Raw genomic sequence first — 20,730 nt, 5'->3', positions numbered from 1 at the left:
GATTGGTAAACTAGTATTGATCAGCTACTTCACTCAAGGCATGAACCCCCAGGATAAGACTGCACTGCAAGGTGCCAGTAATGGTTCTCTGAAAAAGTACAAAACTGCAGATGAAGCATGGCAACTAATCAGCGACTTTGCTGAGTCCACTAGGAATTACAGACAGAGGCGCAACCATTTCAAAGCTGTTACAGAGATTTCCTCTAGCAAAGAGACTACTGCTCTCACCCAGAGTATATGTGAAATGACCAACCTACTGAAGCAGATGCAGTTAAATCAACAACAGGCACAACAAGCTCAGCCTTCACTATAACAAAGCCAACAGTTAGTTGCACAAAGAGTATGCAGGATCTGTGCTGATTATAGTCATTATACTGATGAATGTCCGCAGCTCCAGGAAGACAACACTGTGGCAGCCACTCACAACTTCTATGACCGCCCGAATCAAGGATACAATCAACAAGGTGGCAACTACAACCAAGATGGCAACAATAACCATGGATGGCAGGACAACTTCAACCAAGGCTGGAGAGATAATTCTAACCAAAGCTGGAGGGATAACTTTAACAGAGGAAGGCAGAGACAATAATGGAAACCAGAAGTGGAATAATAATACTAACAACAACAGACCGCAGAATCAGAACCAACCTTACAGGGCACCTTACCTAAGACAATCACAAGGACCCCAGCAAACCCAACAACAGGTTTCTCAGACTGCTTATTCTAATTCCTCATCAAATGATGAGATGCTCTTTTCTCTTGCGCAAGGACAACAAGACATGCAGGCACAGCTGAACTCTAGTCTGAATGGCTTGATTGCCACTTTACAAGCTCTCGTCTCCTGGATGGATTCCTCACTTAATTCCACACATCAACCTTCAAGCTCTAATGGAATTCCCTCTCAACCACTGCCTAATCCCAAAGGTGGCATCAACGCCATCACTTTGAGGTCTGGAACCACATTACAGGAGAGGAACCATGAGGAGCCAAACCCACCAGAAAACGTGCCAGCAGAGGATGTGGTTGAAGTGGAAGATGCTGAAGAAGAAGAGGACGTACAAGACATAGTTGAAGAAGAAGAAGCTCAACCACATAATTAAGCCCCAAGGGATGCTGAAGCTACAAATCGCGTCCCTCCTATTCCATTTCCACAAATTGCAAGGAAGCCCAGAAAGCATATGGAACTTGATCCCAAAATGGTAGAAATATTCAAAAAGGTCGAGGTAACTATTCCCCTTTTTTATGTTATTCAATATGTACCTAAATACGCAAAGTTTCTAAAGGATTTGTGCATACATAAAGATAAAATTAATGAATTAGAAACTATTCCTTTAGGTAGTTCTATATCTGATTTAATAGGAAATATACCTGAAAAATGTAGTGATCCAGGTCCATGTATGGTTAGCTATACCATTGGAGGTATAAATTTTTCTGACTGCATGTGTGATTTAGGAGCATGTGTTAGTATAATGCCTTTGTCTATATATGATACTTTGAGGCTCCCTCCCTTAAAAAGGTCGACAACCTATTTTGTGTTAGCAGATAAAAGCATTATTACAGTAGTGGGAATTGCTGAAGATGTATTAGTGAGCATTAAGGGGCTCACATTTCCCATTGATTTCTACATCCTGGAAATGCCCCCTAATGACTCAGGAAGACCGTCATCAATCCTGCTTGGAAGACCATTCCTGAAGACATCAAAGTTCAAGCTGGATGCATTCTCAGGAACTTACTCTTTTGAGATAGATGGCAGAACAGTGAGTTTCAGTTTAAATGAAGCTATGAAGCATCCTCTGGAAGATCATTCTATCTTCCAATGCGAAATTATTGATGAAACTATAGATGAAGTTCACCAGGAAGAATTAGAAGAGAAGTACATGGAGCAAGGTCCAAGTGTGGGGATACTTTCTGAAAACAATGAGAAGACTTTACCATTATCACCAGCCCCGGATGATCCAGAGCCTAGCTATGAGCAGAAATTAGAGTTAAAGCCCCTTCCTCCACAGCTCAAGTATGCTTACCTTGAGGACAAGAAGAAGTTCCCAGTCATCATTGCAAAGGAACTCACTTCTCAATAGGAAGAACAGCTACTCAATGTGCTGAGAAAACATAAGAAAGCAATTGGATGGAGCTTGGCGGATATAGTAGGAATCAGTCCTCAAGTTTGTGAACACAGAATATTCCTAGAAGAGGGAGCAAAGCCTGTCCGTCAACCTCAAAGAAGATTGAATCCCACCATCTTAGAAGTTGTCAAGAAAGAAGTAACCAGGCTACTTGAAGCAGATATCATTTACCCCATCTCAAACAGTGAATGGGTCAGTCCAGTACAAGTGGTGCCCAAGAAGTCTGGAGTCACAACAGTAAGAAATGAGCATGGAGAGCTCCTGACAACTAGAGTGCAGAATTCATGGAGAGTTTGCGTTGACTATAGGCGTCTCAACCAAGCCACTCGCAAGGATCATTACCCCTTGCCATTCATTGATCAAATGCTTGATCGCTTGTCAGGTAAATCCCATTACTGCTTTTTAGATGGTTATACAGGCTATTTCCAGATTCATATAGGTCCTGATGATCAAGAAAAGACCACTTTTACATGTCCTTTTGGAACTTATGCTTATAAGAGAATGCCCTTTGGCTTATGCATTGCACCAGCTACTTTCCAAAGATGCATGATGAGTCTTTTCTCTGATCTTATTGAGAACTGTATGGAGATTTTTATGGATGATTTCAGCATATATGGTGATTCATTTAGCCTTTGCTTGGATAGTTTATCTAGAGTGTTAGACAGATGTGTTAATACAAACCTTGTATTAAATTTTGAAAAATGTCACTTTATAGTCAAACAAGGAATTGTACTAGGACATGTTGTGTCTAATACTGGCATTTCAGTAGATCCAGCAAAGTTGGATGTTATTTCTAGTTTACCTTACCCCTCCTCCGTGAGGGAAGTCCATTCGTTCCTTGGCCACGCAGGTTTTTACAAGAGATTTATTAAGGACTTCAGTAAGGTAGCACTGCCTTTATCCAGATTGCTGCAGAAAGATATTGAGTTCGAGTTTAGTGAGAGCTGTATGCAAGCGTTTGATAAGCTGAAGATCGCCTTGACTCAAGCTCCAATTGTGAGAGAACCAGACTGGAGCCAACCATTTGAAATTATGTGTGATGCTTCCAACCATGCAGTAGGAGCAGCGCTGGCTCAGCGCGAAGGTAAGGACCCTTTTGTAATTGTTTATGCATCTAAGACTTTAGATGCTACTCAGTCTAATTATACTACTACTTAAAAAGAGCTTCTTGATATTGTTTTTGCTCTAGATAAATTTCGAGCCTATTTACTTGGTACTAAGGTAGTAGTGTACTCAGACCATGCAGTTCTAAAATATTTATTAGCTAAAAAGGAGTCCAAACCAAGGCTAATATGTTGGATACTGCTGCTACAAGAATTTGATTTAGAAATTAAGGACAGGAGTGGTAACCAGAATTTAGTGGTAGACCACTTGAGTCGCCTTGAGCACATTAAGGATGACTCCACTCCTATAAATGATAATTTCCCATTTGTTAGCTTACAAGCAGTATCTGAAGTAGTTCATTGGTATGCACCTGTAGCTAATTATCTAATTAACTACACTTTTCCTCCAAATTTTACTAAGCACCAGAGAGACAAGCTGAAAAGCGAGTCCAAATATTATATATGGGATGATCCATATTTATGGAGGTGTGGTGCTGACCAGGTAATTAGACGGTGTATGCCTCAATAAGAATTCCAGTCCATTTTAGAGGCCTGTCACTCATCTAAGAGTGGAGGACATTTTGGCCCTCAAAGAACAGCTAGAAAAATTCTAGACTGTGGATTCTGGTGGCCTACTCTTTTTAAAGATGCTGCTGAATTTTGTAAATCTTGTTCCCCATGCCAAAGGTTTGGTAATATATCCAAGAGGGATGAGATGCCTCAACAGATTATGCTTTTCTGTGAAATTTTCGATGTTTGGGGCATTGACTTCATGGGTCCATTTCCAAATTCTAACGGTTACTCTTATATACTGTTAGCCGTAGATTATGTTTCTAAATGGGTGGAAGCAATTCCTACCGGCACTGATGATGCTAATACTATTGTTTTCTTTATTAGAAAACATATTATCTGTCGCTTTGGATCACCACGAGCAATCGTGAGCGATCAAGGCACCTTTTTTTGTAATAGGAGACTAACAGGATCACTGAAAAAGCATGGGATAATTCACAAAGTAGCAACAGCTTATCATCCCCAGACTAATGGGCAAGCAGAAGTCTCTAACAGAGAGATTAAACGTATTCTAGAGAAGATAGTAAAACCTCATAGGAAGGACTGGAGTGCCAGGCTACAAGATGCACTCTGGGCATTTAGAACAGCGCACAAAACACCCATTGGGATGAGCCCCTTCCGCTTGGTATATGGAAAGGCTTGCCACCTCCCCGTAGAGGTGGAACACAAGGCTTTCTGGGCTGTAAGAGAGTGCAACATGAATCTTACAAAAGCTGGTGCTGAAAGAAAGCTGCAACTAGCAGAACTAGAGAAGCTCCGCCTAGAAGCATATGACAACTCCTGGAATTACAAGGAGAAAATGAAGGTTGTCCATGACAAGCACATTAAAAGAAGAGAATTCAGACCAGGGGAGTTAGTTCAACTATATAACTCCAGACTGAGGCTGATGCCGGGTAAACTGAGATCAAGATGGGAAGGTTCATACAGAGTAGAAAAGGTAGAGTCATACAGAGTTTTCCACCTGCGTCATCCTATTAACTCCAAATTTCTAAAGGTCAACGGACATCACCTAGAGATTATCCTCTTGGAAGACCCACCAAGAGAAGCAGAATGAGCCTAACGAGCGTCCAACTTAAGGACGTAAAAGTAAAGTGCTAGGTGGGAGGTAACCTACCATGGTATGATCGTTTCGTTTCAATCTTAGTTTTATTTTTACTTTATTTTTATGATGTTAATGACCCTTCTCATCATCCCTACATATAGCTGCATATAGTTTACACGAGCATTCAGCATATGTTAAAAAAAAAAAGCACACACGGGATGCGGCAGCGTCGCTGACGCGTCCGCGTCACTAATGCATTTTGAAAAAAGGAGAATTGGACAGAGAGTCACGAAAAAGCGTGGCTGGAGGCGTGCCTTAGGCACAAACTTTCCCAGGCGTCCGCGTCACCCACGCGAACGCATACCCTTAAAAATTGACGTAAAAGAGGTGTATGGCAGCAAGTTATGATGGAGTGAGGCTAGAGTGATGCTAGAAGCACCAGCCCTGTCACGCGACCGCGTGCCCCACGCATCCGCGTCGTCCTCCAAACATGGCCATCCACGCGATCGCATCAACCACGCGATCGCGTCACCCAAATATTTTGGCAAAATGAGTTTGAGACAGAGAGTTGCGCGAACGCGTCGCTGCCCTCACGCTATTCGCACAAATCAAGTCACGCGACCGCGTGACCCACGCGTTCACATTACTAGAAAAACATCACACAACATGCGACCGCGTGACCCACGCGACCGCGTCACGTGCGGCGCACAGAATATCCAGATCAGCCAAAATATCTTATCTTTTCTTCCCCAAATCCTAATTTTTCTTTTCCTTTAATATTTCTTTCTTCCCCTTCTTCTTTCTCTACCCATTCTCACTTTTTACTCTCCCCCTTTTGTTTTCTTTTTACACCCATTGTCAAGGTTTATTGTTCTTCCTTCTTTACTTTTCCATTATTATTCTTATTTATATTATGTTTTCTTTTTTTTTCTTTTTACCTTCATTATCTATATTATCTCTTATTTTCTTTTCTTTTTATTCCTTTTAATTGGTGTTGAAAATTTATTTCGGTCTTTATTTTCTATATTTTTCTTGTGGATTATCATGGATTTGTTTGACAATTAATATTACTCTTTAAAGGGTTACTTGCATGTTCTATTTTATATTTTCAAAAACATATTTACCATGCATGCTATGTGTTTGTGAAAAAGCCCGTATGGCATCATGCACTACCTTTATGTTATTCTACTACTTTAATGCCTGTTTTTCATAAAACCCCTTTTATATTTTATTAATTTAATTTAATTGTCAATACAAACAGGTTATTAGTTTGAAAGACTTGATAATCTAACTTGGACATTGAATGCTTGATCTATGCTACTCATGCCTTTGCCAGCATGCCAATAAACATCTTGCATTTAATTGCCATCACATGCACTTGCTATGTTTCCTTTGATGAACTTTTCACATATAGTCTAGACCATGTGTTAACGACATCCTTCCTTACCGTGCATTGATTACCACTCATAATATTCGCTCCCTTGCTCGAACCCTTCGCTTTACATACTGTTTCCTTTTTCAGAATGGCCATCAATAAAGGCAAGGAGAAAGCTACTCCCAAACCACCAGCAAGGAGAGGAACAAAAAGAGCATTAGTGGTAGAGTCATCTTCAACAGCATTAAAGCCCTCAACAAAAAGAATCAAGAGGATCATCAAGGTCGATGAAAAAGAAAAAGCCTTCCCAGCAAAGGACACTGCGCGGTTTCCTAACCGCTACTGTGAGCAGATGTTCCCCATCCTGGCAGAGAGGAATTACAACAATGAATACCTTCTCATCCTCCTGACCCGCATTGCTAAATTTGTTGAGCCACAAATTAAACGAAGACAATGGGGATTCCTACGGAGACACCCACGGTAGGTTAATCTCTCTTGGGTAGTAGAATTCTACTCCAACTTTCACATGCCAACCATGCAGTCTGTCTATGTTCGTTAGAAGTAAGTCCCCATAACTGAAGAGGCCATTCAACAAGCTTTAGATCTTCCCCCTGCTTCAGAAGGATTGGACGCATTTCAAGAAGCCTCACACAAGAGCCAGACATACCAATTTGACTGGGATGCCGTTCTCAGAGTTATAGCACGACCTGGCAGCAGATGGATCTACGGATACCATTGTTCCCGACCTAAGGGCATATCGGCTTTAGCACTTACCTTGGAGGCTCGAGTGTGGGCACAGATTATGTCTCATTACATCTTTTCAAGCACTCACGAGTCCTCCTTCACTGCAGACATGGCTGGTTTACTCTGGTGTATCCTTACAGACCAGCACCTAAACTTACCAAGACACATTCGGAATGCAATGGGACACGTACAAATTGCGGGCAACTTACCTTTTCCCGCCTTGGTTTCAGATCTCGTCTCGGCAGCCGGAGTCTCCTACAGAGCTGGGGACACCAAAGCCTTACTTCCACGGGATGATTAGTACGTCCCTAACAGGAAATATATCAGACCGCCAGCAGCCACTACAAGCCAGCCTACAGAACCAGCTGAAGACATTCCTCCTTCAACACCACAAGCACCTACAACAAACCAACTGCTCCATCAGATACTTGAAAAGTTGGATTGGCAGGAACACAAAGCAAAGTTAAGAGAGTGCTGTAACAAGCGCCGATTCACAAACCTCAAGGAGCTACTTATGGGAAACTACAAAGACCCAGACACCCCGGACTCCACTTCGTTTACCAGCACAGGGAGCCATGACGGTCTCGATGGTGGAGATGCTGCTACCAACCCCCTTTGTTCCTGACAGATGGCACCGAGGATGGTGCAAAGCCTTAAGTGTGGGGAGGTCGGTCAGTACCTGACTTTCGGAGGTAATTTTTTTTCCTTAAAACACCAATAAAATAGGATATTTAGTTAATTTTTTTTTGTTTAGGATAGAATATATTGCGTAGTAATAGGTTAATTGCATGCATATTCCATTTGGTTAGAAAATAATAAGTTTCTTCTAAGACCCTATTTTTGAAAATTTTCACCAATTTAAATAAAAACTTTTGTGTTAAATTTGCTTGAAGTTGTATTTGGAACATAGTTTAAAAAGCTAAGAACACACAACCTGTGAGATTTTGAGCTTATTTATATGGTTACATTATTTAACCATAAAGTTTTATTCTTGTGTGTTTTCTTCTCTATGATTGTAATCTTTATTTTGTTTCATCCTATATGTGCAATATTTAGTGTATTTACATGCTTGCATATGATTGAGGCCATTAATTGTTTAGCTCACTTATCCCAAATAAGCCTACCCTTTAAAATACCTTTGTCAGCCACTTTGAGCCTTTTAATCCTATTTGTTCTATATTTTACCACATTACTAGCCTTAAGAGGAAAAACAATAAAATATCCTAATTGAATCTTTGGTTAGCTTAAGATAGAAATTGTGTGTTAATTGAGTATGGGAAGATTGTGGGAACAAGGGTTAATAAGGGGATGTGTCATGATAAAATAACAGGAATTTGGTTTACCTACTCATGTGAGACCAGAAAAATTAAAAATCCATGTGCATTGATAAGTTATGTTTATTTTTCTATTTAAGTTTTAAAATTTTTTTTTATATATATATAATAATAAGGGGACAAAATTACCCCGATTCTAAGTTAAGTTAAGTTCAAAGATCAATGCATGTGTAATAAAAAAATTAAAAGAAAGTTGATGCATGAGTATGTAATGCAAAAGTGAAAATTAAGGGTAGTTAGGCATAATTCTAAAGTTATATAGAGTATATGTATGTTAGGTGAAAGCTTAGGTTAATTAAAGATTCAATTTATAAGCTCACTTAGCCATATATATATACCCTCACCCTTACCGTAGCCCCATTACAACCTTAAAAAGACCTTATGATGTTTGCATTAGTATGTTAAATATTGTTGATTGGTTAGGTGAAGAACAAAATTTAGAAAGCATGATTAGAGAAGAGTAGAGTGATTACCTTATACACTTGAGAGAATAGAGTGCACATACACCATCAGTGAGGGTTCAATGCTTGATTCTATGTTTCCTGCTTTCATGAGCTATCTTCTTGCATTTTTATCTATTCTTACTGTATAAACTGAATTAGTGGAATTTGATTTATGTTTGTCTTGAAGAGTTTATTTACTTTTAACCAAGTAGACAAGGATCATATAGTTGCATTCATATATATATATATATATATATATATATATATATATATATATATATATATAGGTTGCATTGCATTTTATGAGTTTTACATTTCCCTACTCATTTACTTTATCTCCTTCAACTAAGCATGAGGACATGCTAATGTTTAAGTGTGGGGAGGTTGATAAACCATTATTTTATAATTTATATTGTGTTTAATTGTGTGGTTTTATCAAATCTTTACCCATTTATTTATATGATTAGCACGTATTTACAATTCCTTCCCAAAATCACTCCATGGTTGAAAACTTGCTTCCTAGAGATTTTTAATTACGTATTTTAATTCTCCTTTATCCCATTCAATGCCGTGATCCATGTGTTAAGTGTTTCAGGCTTCATAGGGCATGAATGACTTGGAAATTGGAGAGGAGGCTTGCAAAAATGGAACAAACACAAGAAACTAAGGAGATGACCAGCGAGAAATGACGCGAGCGCATGACTCACGCGAACGCGCAAATTGGAGAATTCGCAGCGACAAGAACGCGTGCCTGACGCAAATGCGTGGATTGGAGTCTGCATGAATGACGCGAATGCGTGAACCACGTGAACGCGTGACAAGGAAAATCGCTAAATGACGCGAACGCGTGGACGACGCATACGCGTGACCTGCGTGATCTGCAAAAATAACAGAATACGCTGGGGCAATTTCGGGCCACATTTTGACCCAGTTTCCGGCCCAGGAACACAGACTAAACCTAGGGAACATGCTGAGACTCAACACGCATCCACACACATTCAGATTCATCACATTAGGATTATTTCAGTTTTAGATATGAATTTTTAGATTTGCATTACATTGATAGTTTATACTTTTGCTTGGATTTTTGGATGTTGAAAGTCATTACCTCTGTTGAAGACATTACTTTAGTTTGTTTCCTTACTCCCTTATTTTTAATTAGTTACTCATTGACTCTGTTCAGATAATTATGTTGCGTTTTGGATTTATTAATATATAGAGTTATTTTTATTTTAATTAATTTTAATTCTCTAATTTATTTTATTTAATTATGTCTTCTCATATTTTTATGATTATTAATTTCATGTCAATGGAGTAGAATTTCTACTTGACATGGGGTTGATTAAGAGGAGATACTTGAGTTGGAATGCTCAAGTGCTTGGTTGAATTGGACATTGTTAGTTAATTCCATACCTACTAGCACTAGACCTCACCAAGGGAGAGGACTAGGATTTGAGGGTAAGAGTTAGTTTAATCACCATACTTTTCCTTATTTAGTAAGGGATAACCGAGTGAGAACAACACTCTTTTTACACTACACTTGAGAGGATCCCAACAAGGATAGAAATTCCATTTAATTATTCCCCCAGTCAAGGCCTTTTATTCAGAGTATCAATAGTTATTCTTAGTTTATTTTTATTGTTTTAATTTTTCATCATTTTAATTACTCATCAAAACTCAATTTTTCTGAAAACCCCTAGTTAATAAAATAGCACTCTTTCCTACAACTCGTTGGGAGACGACCTGGGACTCATACTTGATGAGCGGATAATTTATACGCTTTTTGACATTGTTTTTAGTATGTTTTTAATAGGATCTAGTTACTTTTAGGGATGTTTTTAATAGATTTTGTGTTAAATTCACATTTCTGGACTTTACTATGAGTTTGTGTTTTTCTATGATTTCAGGTATTTTCTGGCTGAAATTGAGGGACTTGAGCAGAAATCAGATTCAGAGGTTGAAAAAGAACTGCTGATGCTGTTGGATTCTGACCTCCCTGCACTCAAAGTGGATTATCTGGAGCTACAGAACTCGAAATGGCGCGCTTCCAATTGCGTTGGAAAGTAGACATCCAGGGCTTTCCCGCAATATATAATAGTCTATACTTTGGCCAAGAATTGACGACGTAAACTGGCGTTCAACGCCAGCTTTCTACCCAAATCTGGCGTCCAGCGCCAGAAAAGGATCCAAAACCAGAGTTGAACGCCCAAACTGGCACAAAAACTGGCGTTCAACTCCACAAATGGCCTCTGCACGTGCAACACTTAAGCTCAGCCCAAACACACACCAAGTGGGCCCCGGAAGTGGATTTAAACATCAAATACTTACTCATGTAAACCCTAGTAGCTAGTTTATTATAAATAGGACCTCGTACTATTGTATTAGGCATCTTTGGATTACCTTATGATCCTTTGATCACGTTTTAGGGGGCTGGCCATCTCGGCCATGCCTGGACCTTCACTTATGTATTTTTAACGGTAGAGTTTCTACACTCCATAGATTAAGGTGTGGAGCTCTGCTGTTCCTCAAAGATTAATGCAAAGTACTACTGTTTTCTATTCAATTCTTCTTATTTCGCTTCTAAGATATCCATTCGCACCCAAGAATGTGATGAAGGTGATGATTATGTGTGACGCTCATCATCCTTCTCCCTTATGAACGCGTGCCTGACAAACACTTCTGTTCTACATGAATTAAGCTAGAATGAGTATCTCTTAGATCTCCTAACCGGAATCTTCGTGGCGTAAGCTAGAATGATGGCGGCATTCAAGAGAATCCAGAAGGTCTAAACCTTGTCTGTGGTATTCTGAGTAGGATTCAATGATTGAATGACTGTGACGAGCTTCAAACTCGCGAGTGCTGGGCGTTAGTGACAGACGCAAAAGGAGGGTGAATCCTATTCCAGCATGATCGAGAACCGACAGATGAATAGTCGTGCCGTGACAGGGTGCGTGAGCATATTATTCACTGAGAGGAGGGGATGTAGCCACTAACAACGGTGATGCCCTTGCATAAAGCCAGCCATGGAAAGGAGTAAGACTGATTGGATGAAGATAGCAGGAAAGCAGAGGTTCAGAGGAACGAAAGCATCTCCATTCGCTTATCTGAAATTCCTACCAATGATTTACATAAGTATCTCTATCCCTATTCTATTATTTATTATTCGAAAACACCATTACCAATTTATATCTGCCTAACTGAGATTTGCAAGGTGACCATAGCTTGCTTCATACCAACAATCTCCGTGGGATTCGACCCTTACTCACGTAAGGTATTACTTGGACGACCCAGTGCACTTGCTGGTTAGTTGTATCGAAGTTGTGACAATCATGAATTAAGATCAGAGCACCAAGCTTTGGAGCCATTACCAGGATTTGTTCGAGCCTGGAGATCACAATTTCGTGCATCAAGTTTTTGGCGCCGTTGCCAGGGATTGTTCGAGTTTGGACAACTGACGGTTCATCTTGTTGCTCAGATTAGGTAATTTTCTTTTTGTCTTGTTTTCAAAAAATTTTTCAAAAATCTTTTAAAAATTCTTCCTTTGTTTTCGAAAAAAAAAAATTTTAAAATAAAAATGTTTTCAAAAATATATTTTCCTTTCAGAATTTTTAAGAATGAATTCTAGTGTTTCATGGAGCATGTTGAAGCCTGGCTGGCTGTAAAGCCATGTCTCAATTCTTATACTCAAGAGAAGAGCTTCTTTATCTTTCTTAGCCAATTGGCTGTTGAATGTAAGGAATGTCAGGCGTGTCATGTCTGAGTTACATACTAAAGCTTGGCTGGCTATTAAGCCATGCCTGACCCTTTGATTGGAGCTTTAGAGCATAATATTCCTGGAATTCATATTAAAAATTTTGGAATCCTTATTTTCTTTTTCAAAATTATTTTTCGAAAAACATAAAATAAAAATCCAAAAAAAAAATTAGAAAATCATAAAAATCAAAAATATTTTTGTGTTTCTTGTTTGAGTCTTGAGTCATATCATAAGTTTGGTGTCACTTGCATATGCATCTTGCATTTTTTTCGAAAATATCATGCATTCATGGTGTTCTTCATGATCTTCAAGTTGTTCTTGGTAAGTCTTCTTGTTTGATCTTGATGATTTTTTGTTTTGTGTCTTTTCATGTTTATCATATGCATTCTTGAATTCTTAGTGCGTAAGCATTAAAGAATTCTAAGTTTGGTGCCTTACATGTTTTCTTTGCATTAAAAATTTTTCAAAAATATGTTCTTGATGTTCATCATGTTCTTCATAGTGTTCTTGGTGTTCATCTTGACATTCATAGCATTCTTGCATGCATTCATTGTTTTGATCTAAAAATTTCATGCATTGCATCCTTTTAGTGTTTTTCTCTTGCATCATAAAAATTCAAAAATCAAAAAAATATCTTTCCCTTTTTCTCTCCTCAAATTCGAAAATTTGGATTGACTTTTTCAAAAATTTTTAAAATCAAATTGTTTCTTATGAGTCAAATCAAATTTTCAATTTGAAAATCTTATCTTTTTCAAAATCTTTTTCAAAAATCAAATCTTTTTCAAAATCCTTAGTTATTTTCGAAAATTCCAAAAATATTTTTCAAAAATTTTTTTCTTATTTTTATATCAAATTTTCGAAAATAACATAAACAATTAATGTTTTGATTCAAAAATTTGAAGTTTGTTACTTGCTTGTTAAGAAAGATTCAAACTTTAAGTTCTAGAATCATATCTTGTGATTTCTTATGAATCAAGTCATTAATTGTGATTTTAAAAATCAAATCTTTTTTCAAATTTAATTTTATCATATCTTTTCAAAAATATCTTCTTATCTTATCTTTTTCAAAAAAAAATATCTTTTCAAAATATCTTTTCTAACTTCCTAACTTCTTATCTTCTTAAAAATTTGTTTCAACTAACTAACTAACTTTTTGTTTGTTTCTTATCTTTTTCAAAACCACCTAACTAACTCTCTCTCTCTCATTTTTCGGAAATATCTCCCCTCTTTTTCAAAATTTCTTTTTAATTTATTAATTATTTTAATTTTTAAATCTTAATTTTCGAAAATTACTAACACATTTTTCAAAAACCATTTTTCAAAAATCACTAACTCTTTTTCAAAATAATTTTCGAAAATTATCCCTCCCCCATCTCATTCTATTTATTCATTCATATCCTAACATCTCATCTCACCTCTCTTCCATCCTCACAGTTGTGTTTCTTCCATTATATTACATTCTTTGTCTCCCCCTCTTCTTCCACTCACGCAGGAATCCCTATACTGTGGTATAAAGGATCTCCATTATTATTATTATTTTTCTGTGCCTTCTTCTTTGTCATATGAGCAGGAGCAAGGATAAGAACATTCTTGTGGAAGCAGATCCAGAACCTGAAAGGACTCTGAAGAGAAAATTAAGAGAAGCTAAAATACAACAATCCAGAGATAACCTTTCAGAAATTTTCGAACAGGCAGAGGAGATGGCAGCCGAAAATAATGATAATGTAAGGAAGATGCTTGGTGACTTTACTGCACCTAATTCCAATTTACATGGAAGAAGCATCTCCATTCCTGCCATTGGAGCAAACAACTTTGAGCTGAAACCTCAATTAGTTTCTCTGATGCAGCAGAACTGCAAGTTTCATGGACTTCCATCTGAAGATCCTTTTCAGTTCTTAACTGAATTCTTGCAGATATGTGATACTATTAAGACTAATGGAGTAGATCCTGAAGTCTACAGGCTCATGCTTTTCCCTTTTGCTGTAAGAGGCAGAGCTAGATTATAGTTGGATTCTCAACCCAAAGACAGCCTGAACTCTTGGGATAAGCTGGTCACGGCTTTCTTAGCCAAGTACTTTCCTCCTCAAAAGCTGAGCAAGCTTAGAGCTGATGTTCAAACCTTCAGACAGAAAGAAGGTGAATCCCTCTATGAAGCTTGGGAAAGATACAAACAGTTGACCAAAAAGTGTCCTTCTGACATGCTTTCAGAATGGACCATCCTGGATATATTCTATGATGGTTTATCTGAGCTATCAAAGATGTCACTGGACACTTCTGCAGGTGGATCCATTCACCTAAAGAAAACGCCTGTAGAAGCTCAAGAACTCATTGACATGGTTGCTAATAACCAGTTCATGTACACTTCTGAAAGGAATCCTGTGAGTAATGGGACGCCTATGAAGAAGGGAGTTCTTGAAGTTGATACTCTGAATGCCATATTGGCTCAGAACAAAATATTGACTCAGCAAGTCAATATGATTTCTCAGAGTCTGCATGGAATGCAAGCTGCATCCAACAGTACTCAAGAGGCTTCTTCTGAAGAAGAAGCTTATGATCCTGAGAATCCTGCAATAGCAGAGGTAAATTACTTAGGTGAACCTTATGGAAACACCTATAACTCAACATGGAGAAATCATCCAAATTTCTCATGGAAGGATCAAAAGCCTCAACAAGGCTTTAATAATGGTGGAAGAAACAGGTTTAGCAATAGCAAGCCTTTTCCATCATCAACTCAGCAACAGACAGAGAACTCTGAACAAAATGCTTCTAATTTAGCAAATCTAGTCTCTGATCTATCTAAGGCCACTGTAAGTTTCATGAATGAAACAAGGTTTTCCATTAGAAATCTGGAAGCACAAGTGGGCCAGCTGAGTAAAAGGATCACTGAAATCCCTCCTAGTACTCTCCCAAGCAATACAGAAGAGAACCCAAAAGGAGAGTGCAAGGCCATTGACATAAGCGCCATGGCCGAACCTGAGAGGAGAGGAGAGGATGTGAATCCCAAGGAGGAAGACCTCCAGGGACGTCCAGTGATCAATAAGGAGCTTCCCTCTGGGGAACCAAAGGACTCTGAGGCTCATCTAGAGACCATAGAGATTCCATTGAACCTCCTTATACCCTTCATGAGCTCTGATGAGTATTCCTCTTCTGAAGAGAATGAGGATGTCACTGAAGAGCAAACTGCCAAGTTTCTTGGTGCAATCATGAAGCTGAATGCCAAATTGTTTGGCATTGATGCTTGGGAAGTTGAACCTCCCTTGTTCATCAATGAACTAAGTGATCTGGATCAACTGACATTGCCTCAGAAGAGACAGGATCCTGGAAAGTTCATAATACCCTGTACCATAGGCACCATGATCTTTAAGGCTTTGTGTGACCTTGGTTTAGGAATAAACCTCATGCCCCTCTCTGTAATAGAGAAACTGGGAATCTATGGGGTGCAAGCTGCTAAAATCTCATTAGAGATGGCAGACAGCTCAAGAAAACAGGCTTATGGACAAGTAGAGGACGTGTTAGTAAAGGTTGAAGGCCTTTACATCCCTGCTGATTTCATAGTCCTGGATACTGGAAAGGAAGAGGATGAATCCATCATCCTAGGAAGACCTTTCCTGGCCACAGCAAGAGCTGTGATTGATGTTGACAGAGGTGAAATAGTCCTTCAATGGAATGAGAACTCCCTTGTGTTTAAAACTCAAGGATCTCCCTCTGCAACCATGGAGAGGAAGCAGAAAAAGCTTCTCTCCAAGCAGAGTCAACCAGAGCCCCCACAGTCAAACTCTAAGTTTGGTGTTGGGAGGCCACAACCAAACTCTAAGTTTGGTGTTGAACTCCCATATCCAAACTCTAAGTTTGGTGTTGGAGAGTCTCAACAAAGCTCTGCACATCTGTGAGGCTCCATGAGAGCCCACTGTCAAGCTATTGACATTAAAGAAGCGCTTGTTGGGAGGCAACCCAATGTTTATCTAATTCTTATTTTTATTGTTTTTCATGTTTTCTTAGGTTCATGATCATGTGGAGTCACAAAATAAACAAAAAAAATTCAAAAACAGAATCAAAAACAGCAGAAGAAAAATCACACTCTGGAGGAGCATCTGTCTGGCGTTCAAACGCCAGAACAGAGCATAGTTCTGGCGCTGAACGCCCAGAATGGGAGCATCCTGGCGCTGAACGCCCAGAACAAGCATGGTTCTGGCGTTCAACGCCAGAAATGGTAGCAAAGGGGCGTTGAACGCCCAAAATGGGCACCAACCTGGCGCTGAACGCCCAGAGTTGTGTGCAAGGGCATTTGATGCGCATAAACTTGTTATGCTTCGATTTAGGAAATTGCACGATCGGCAAAATTCCTTCCGGCAAGTGCACCGGTTATCGTCAAGTAAAAACTCACAATAGAGTGAGGTCGAATCCCACAAGGATTGGTTGAGTGAGCAATTCAGATTAGAAGTGTGTTCTAGTTGAGCGGAATCAAGATTTAGATGAGAATTGCGGAATGTAAAATTGGCGGGAAAAGTAAATGACAAGAAATTGAAATGGCGGAATCTTAAATTGCATGAATTAAAGAGCAGAATGTAAATTGCTGAAATTAAAAGGGAATGGGGGTGATTGCAAGAATTGAGTTGCGGAATGTAAAGAGAAAGTGGAAATCAGGAATGGGGAATTCATTGGGTTATAGGAGATATTGAGATCTCCGAATCAAAACATGTATATCTCTTCCTCAACCAATGCGTTCATTAAATTTTGCTTGGCAATCTTATATGATTGGATCCCAATCCCTTGGCTCACCAATTCTCTCTAAAAACAAACAAATTCCCAATCCCTTGGTTTAAATGTTCATAAGAAGAGATGATGCTCGATGACTGATTATACCACACAGTTTCATGAACCACAATTTGGTAGGATTACATGTCACAATATCCATCCAAACCCCAATCCAATTCACTGTGAGAAAGCTTCTCTAGCATGAATCCTCCATTCCTTTCCCAAGGTTCCGAAGGATTCCAATTATGGGTAGTTTCTTTCCCAAGACAACTACCCAATGGAATTAGAACGAGAAGCTTTCTAACAAAATTCAAGAGAAAAGATTGAAGAAGAAGATAAACTATTATTGATTCATTGAATTACAATAGAGCTCCCTAACCCAATGAAAGGGGTTTAGTGAGTCATAGCTCTGAATTCAATTACAAAACTAAAAGAAAATGATCCAAAGTTCTCCCCCTCAGGGGCTGGATTCCCCTTCAATCCCCCCTCTGTTTCAAATGCAGAAACTAAGGCCTTTTAAATAGGCTCCCTAAATTACAAAATGAAAATGAAATTCAAAGCAAATTACAATCAAATGAAAATAAACTATTCTAGATGATTCTTGTGGCCTTGATTTGGTGTTGTTGATGGGCCTTGCTTGCTTGAAGGGCTGAGTGACATAATTGATCCAAAAAGGATAATGATCCATTAAACTACACTCAAATGTTGCACCCCCTTTCTTGAGTCGTCACTTTGTTCTCTTGTCAACCTTGCCAATTTGATGCCAAATATAGACTATTATATCTCGTTGGAAAGCTATGGATGTCAGCTTTCTAACACAACTGGAAGCACCTCAATTGGATCTCTACAACTCGAGTTATACTCCATGGAAGGTGAAGAGGTCAGCTGGCCTGATTGCATGTTGGTACTATGCTCTTCTATACACATTACGGGGCTCTTTTCTCCCTCAATTTTTAGTATCCACCATGCATGCCATATATGCTTGGAAAGCTCTAGATGTCTTCTTTCCAATTCATTTTGAATCACCTCATTTGGAGTTTTGTAGCTCAAGTTATTTATGTTTGAAGAAGGCATGGTCAAGCTGTTCCATATAACACGTTTAAGCTTCAGTTTATGGTTAAACTGAAGCTTAAACGTGGAAATGGAAAAGGTAGCCCTGGAGGTCGAACACGTTTAAGCTCCAGTTTAAGGTTAAACTGGAGCTTAAACGTGAAAATGGAGAAAGCAACCCTGGAGGAGAAAACTTGGTCGAACACGTTTAAGCTCCAGTTTGAGGTCAAACTGGAGCTTAAACGTGGAAATGGCTCCTGGTGCTTTTTCCCATTCTGGCGTTTAACCTCCAGTTTGAGGTCAAACTGGAGGTTAAACGTGGAACTCCCTCCTGAGTGGCATTATCATTCTGGCGTTTAACCTCCAGTTTGAGGTCAAACTGGAGGTTAAACGTGGAATGCTTCCTTGGTGAGACTTTTCATTCTGGCGTTTAACCTCCAGTTTAAGGTTAAACTGGAGGTTAAACTTCAATTCCAGCATTATATGGCTTGGTAGTTTAAGTTCCAGTTTAAGCTTAAACTGGAACTTAAACTCCACATGTGATATTCAAGCTTCCTTTATTGATTTTGTTGCTTCCTTGCCTAGCCTCTTCTTCCCTGAAATCATCCAAACAATTGCATCAAAGTCTTGCAAAAATTCATGAGAATTCTTCCATTCATAGCTTTCAAGGAATATAACTAAAAACTCATGGAATTTGCATCAAAATCTTCATGTTGAATGATTTAAGACAAGCATGACTATTTGGCCCAAAATGATTACTTAAGGCTCAAGAAAATGCATAAAACAACTAAAAATAAAAGAAAAAGGCTAGTGAAACTAGCCTAAGATGCCTTGGCATCAGCATTTTACATGCCTAAATTGGTGCAGGGATGTAAATGCCTTGACACCTCAAGATCTGTGGACCCCACAGGATCCCCACCTACCTTCACTCACTCTCTTCTCTCTTCTCAATCATCCTCTATTCCCAATAAACACTCACACCCATACACCCACTTACCTTCAAAAATTCAACATCTCTTCCCCACCCAATCCCACCCATATGGCCGAATACACACAGCCATCCATCTCCTCCATATCCTCTTCTTCTTCTATTCTTTCTTCTTTTGCTCGAGGGCGAGCAACATTCTAAGTTTGGTGTGGTAAAAGCATAGCTTTTTTGTTTTTTCCATAACCATTGATGGCACCTAAGGCCAGAGAAACCTCTAGAAAGAGGAAAGGGAAGACAAAAGCTTCCATCAAGGATCTATAGCTCAGTGGTAGAACATTTGACTGCAAATCAAGAGATCCCTGAGATACCTCAGGGGATACACTTTCTTCCACACAATTATTGGAAGCAACTAAGGGTGGAACATCAAGAGCACTCCTTCATCCTTCATGAAATCAGAGAAGATCTAAAAGCAATGAAGGAGGAGCAGCAAAGACAAGGAAGAGACATAGAAGAGCTCAAGGACATCACTAAGGTGGACTCATTCCTTGTTCTTACTTTCTCTATTTTTTCGTTTTATATGTTATGTGCTTATCCATGTTTGTGTCTTCATTACATGATCATTAGTAGTTAGTAACTTTGTCTTAAAGTTATGAATGTCCTATGAATCCATCACCTCTCTTAAATAAAAACTGTTTTAATTCAAAAGAACAAGAAGTACATGAGTTTTGAATTTATCCTTGAACTTAGTTTAATTATATTGATGTGGTGATAATGCTTCTTGTTTTCTGGATGTATGCTTGAACAGTGCATATATCTTTTGAAGTTGTTGTTTAAGAATGTTAAATATGTTGGCTCTTGAAAGAATAATGACTAGGAGACATGTTATTTGATAATCTGAAAAATCATAAAAATGATTCTTGAAGCAAGAAAAAGCAGCAAAGAACAAAGCTTGCAGAAAAAAAAAAAAAGAAAAAAAAAAGGGGCGAAAAAAAAAATAGAAAAAAATAGAAAGAAAAAGGAAAAGCAAGCAGAAAAAGCCAATAACCCTTAAAACCAAAAGGCAAGGGCAAATAAAAAGGATCCCAAGGCTTTGAGCATCAGTGGATAGGAGGACCTAACGGAATAAAAGCCTGGTCTAAGCGGCTAAACCAAGCTGTCCCTAACCATGTGCTTGTGGCGTGAAGGTGTCAAGTGAAAACTTGAGACTGAGCGGTTAAAGTCAAGGTCCAAAGCAAAAGAAGAGTGTGCTTAAGAACCCTGGACACCTCTAATTGGGGACTTTAGCAAAGCTGAGTCACAATCTGAAAAGGTTCACCCGATTATGTGTCTGTGGCATTTATGTATCCGGTGGTAATACTGGAAAACAAAGTGCTTAGGGCCACGGCCAAGACTCATAAAATAGCTGTGTTCAAGAATCATCATACTGAACTAGGAGAATCAATAACACCATCTGAACTCTGAGTTCCTATAGATGCCAATCATTCTGAACCTCAATGGATAAAGTGAGAT

The 20,730-nt window shown here is 38.8% G+C and overlaps 1 non-coding gene across 1 annotated transcript; it reads right to left on the bottom strand.

Moving 5' to 3' along the window:
- Positions 1 to 14,584: 14,584 nt before the first annotated feature.
- Positions 14,585 to 14,692, bottom strand: LOC148548688 (small nucleolar RNA R71). Its single transcript, XR_015897457.1, has one exon. It is a non-coding gene; the product is annotated as a small nucleolar RNA R71 (small nucleolar RNA).
- Positions 14,693 to 20,730: the final 6,038 nt, after the last annotated feature.

The sequence above is a fragment of the Arachis ipaensis genome, chromosome B8, assembly GCF_059453495.1.
Source record: "Arachis ipaensis isolate K30076 ecotype BB chromosome B8, ASM5945349v1, whole genome shotgun sequence".
Taxonomy (NCBI): domain Eukaryota; kingdom Viridiplantae; phylum Streptophyta; class Magnoliopsida; order Fabales; family Fabaceae; genus Arachis; species Arachis ipaensis.
The sequence above is the reverse complement of the archived record's forward strand: the minus strand, read 5'-3'. Positions and strand labels throughout refer to the sequence as shown.